Source organism: Pongo pygmaeus, chromosome 5 (genome assembly GCF_028885625.2).
Source record: "Pongo pygmaeus isolate AG05252 chromosome 5, NHGRI_mPonPyg2-v2.0_pri, whole genome shotgun sequence".
Classification (NCBI taxonomy): Eukaryota; Metazoa; Chordata; class Mammalia; order Primates; family Hominidae; genus Pongo; species Pongo pygmaeus.
The window spans coordinates 137,581,205-137,584,949 of NC_072378.2; positions in this window are offsets into that span (position 1 = coordinate 137,581,205).

Genomic DNA, 3,745 nt, shown 5'->3' on the forward strand with positions numbered 1-3,745 from the left:
GGACCTGGACTTCTGGGTGTGGGAGGAATTTGAGTGCAAAGGTTAAGGTCTTTCAACCTGGCACCCCATTCCGCAATTCTTCCAGTTTTTTTCAGTATCCTGGGGTTGTGAAAGTTTGCATTAGGCCACAGCCCAGCCACAATCCTTATTTTACTAACTCTTAGACTTCACCTGGGTGTCTTGGAGCCTGACATTTTTAGAAGAGAATGAGACTTCAAAAGCCATTTCCAGTCCCTGCTTTTTCATTTGAGGAACCTGAGACTTAGGTAGTGAAATGGTTTGTGCAGATTCCCACAGCCCAAATCAAATCGGCTTGACCAAGAACTACTTTGTTCTTGGAGAAAAAACTATTTGCATTACCTTCTCAACAATTCAGTGTCAAATCAGCTTATTAGGCAGCCTCTCATGAAGAGGTCTGCTCTCTTACCTCTCTGGGTTTGTCTAATATTTTGCATCTCTCCTATTCCACTGCAGCCACGTTGCTAAGTCCTTCAGCGCTTGTGCTCAAACATGCGTATGTCTGATGATCTCACCTGTTTCAATTCTCTGAGTATCGTGACCTTTTGTAAAAATTTTAAATTGCAACACACCTTCTCCTCCTCCTTACCCCGCCCTACTGTTTTTTCATGGCACTTTTCACCTTGCTGCACACTATAATATACACCTTGATATTTGTTTTCTTCTCCTTCTAAAATGTAAGCTCCGTAGAGCTGACATCTTTACTTGGCACTCAATTAGTATTTGTTGAGTGAAAGACTGCATGATTACTAGTGTTAAGGAAAATTTTTAAAGAGGGAAAATCCTTATAAAGACACTATGTAAACTAGAGGCATTATCAGCCAGATCATTTTACTTGTATTAATAAATCCCTTAGCTCAGTACTTCTCAAATTTCAACGTACATGTGAACCATCTGGGGATCTTGATAAAATGCACATTTGGATTCAGTAGTTCTAATTCAGGTTGCGTCTTGAGATTTTGTATTTCGGACAAAATGCACAGGGGATGCCGGTGCCCCTTTCAACAGGACCACACTTTGAATCAGAAGAATTTAGCTCAATCTAGACTAAGTTTAGGGAGAATATTTCTTTGATGTGTTTCTGATGTCCACTATATGAAAGACACCTTCTAGTCTTTGTAAGGATGCAAGGATAAATAACTGATCTTTACTGTTCAGGCGTTTATGGAGTAGGACAAAATATGATATCCAGTTTGTAAACATTTTTGTGGTACTCGTCACAGGCTGGGTTACCCTGGCAGTAAACTCTGAGGTCAAGATTAAGGTATAAGGCATTGATTAGGGAGTGCTCTTGGAATAAACGTCTGTGAAGGGGAGGTGGAGGAAGCAGAGTGGAGGAAGAAGTTGATCTGTGATGCCATCCCAGTAAAGGCTCCCAAGGGGCGCTCTGAAGTTGGGATGGCCTTGTAAAGGTGTCTTGAGTTGGTATGAGGGGCTGGGCCTTAAAGCCCAGCACTGATTAGTCATTGAATACCAACTGTCATGATTTTGGGGCTGTCCATTTCTTTCATGGAGGCATTCCCCAGAAGAACGCTGACGGTTGAAGGTGTCTACTGGCAGCACTCCTAGCATTAGGAAGGGGACAGAACCCAGTCTTCTGTTCCTGAGAGGGATCTGAGCAAGTTTCACAATCACAGCACCCACCACTCTACGTATCCTTCTGAAGACTTTGCTAGTTAGTCATTTGGAGACTAAATATGTATTTATTAATTGGGTGAATATTATCAAGTGATACTGCGTGTGACCTACATGGCCAGGCACGGAGAGATAAAGACCTGAGCAAGACAGACATGGCCCCTGCCCTCACGGAGCTTACTGTCTACTGAGGGAGATAGCTGTTAAACAAGGAATTACACAAGTACTGAAATCGTGATCATCATTCCCAAGGAGAGCAATGGGAAGAGATTAAAGGAGCATAAACAGGAATTTAACTTAGTCTACATTTTAAGGAAAGTCTTTCTTTTCTTTTTTCTTTCTTTTGAGACAGGGTCTCACTCTGTCGCCTAGGCTGCAGTGCAGAGGCATGATCATAGCTTACTGCAGCCTCAAACTCCTGGGCTCAAATGATCCTCTTGCCCCAGCCTCCCAAATAGCTGGGACTACAGGTGTACACCACCATGCCTGGCTAATTTTTTTTTTTTTTTTTTTGAGACAGGGTCTGGCTGTATCACCTAGGCTGAGGTACAGTGGCACAATCTCAGCTGACTGCAACCTCCACCTCCCGGGCACAAGCCATCCTTCCACCTCAGCCTCCCAAGTAGCTGGGACCACAGGCGTTTTTTTGTGTCTTTTGTAGAGATGGGGTTTCACCATGTTCAGATCATGCTGATCTGAAACTCCTGAGCTCAAGCAATCCGCCCACCTTGGCCTCCCAAAGTGCTGGGATTACAGGAGTGAGCCACCTTGCCTGGCCTTATGCCCAGCTAGTTTTTAAATTTTTTATAGAGCTGGGGTCTTGCTGTGTTGCTCAGGCTGGTCTCAAACTCCTGGGCTCAAATGATTCTCCTGCCTCAGGCTCCCACAATGCTGGGATTACAGGTGTGAGCCACTGTGTCTGGATTTAGGGAAATTCTTTTTTAAGGAAGTTACCATTATGTTGTGACCTGAAGGATAAGGTAAAACTAGCCTGAATAAAGTTAAAAGATGGGGGTGGCCACCGGCTAATAAGAGAGGTAGGAAGAAGAGCAATAAACTGTATTTTTAAATCCCATATAAAAATCTCATACAGCTAACACAGAAACAAATGAGCGGTGCCAGCTTTCCTTGATAAATTTCCAATGCCTAATGGCTGGGGAATATCCAAGTATATGTTGGTCCCCACTAGAGCCTCAGATTAGTTTTTAAAATGAAGAAAACAAATTGGGGAAGAGTGTAGATCATTCCAAAGCCAAGTGTATACTGAAGTGCTACTGCTCAGGAGCCAGGCTACATTTTGAAGACCATACTCACTTGCCTTTCAAGTTAATAGGCCAAATAAAACAATTTAAGAAGCTAGATATATGATCCAATGAGAACAGAGCCTGTGTGTGTGGAACAAACTGTGCATTTTGGCTCTGAGCACAGTGCATTTCCTTCCTCTTTTCTCCAAAGCAGAAATGTCTGCCAGCTTCCCTTTAAAGGAGACAGTGTGAAGGTTTGTAGCTGAAGCATATAGTTCTAAATTCCCCTGATTAGTCTGTAAATTATAGCCAATACTCTTGCCCTCTCTCACTCTACCCATGCCTTTACACTGGCCCTTATTTAACTTTGTTTATTCCATAGTACTTATTACTATCTGGAGATTCTAAATTTGAATTAAATATGAATATATTGTGTGTGTTAAATATATGTGTGTATATATATATATATTTCACAGATAATTACTGAAATTGTAGTAATTGTTACCAAGGAGAGCAACACAATTATAGGTGCATAAACAGGGACTTAATCTGAGATTTAAGGAAATGCATCCGTGTGTGTGTGTGTGTGCATACATAAAATATGTATATACACACATAGAAAATTTTGTTTCAGTAGTCTCCCTCTTCCTCTAAAAAATAAATTTGTTTTCTTCACTGTCAAATCCCGAGCACCTAGCCAAGTGCACATTACTCCATTAATATTTGTAGAATATTGATGATCCTGAATCATCAATAGTATGATTATGATTATAATCCTGGATCATCAGTGTCAGTATTGAGCAGCTGAACCAATGTCTGTGGCCACTTATTAAATAAATATATGATGA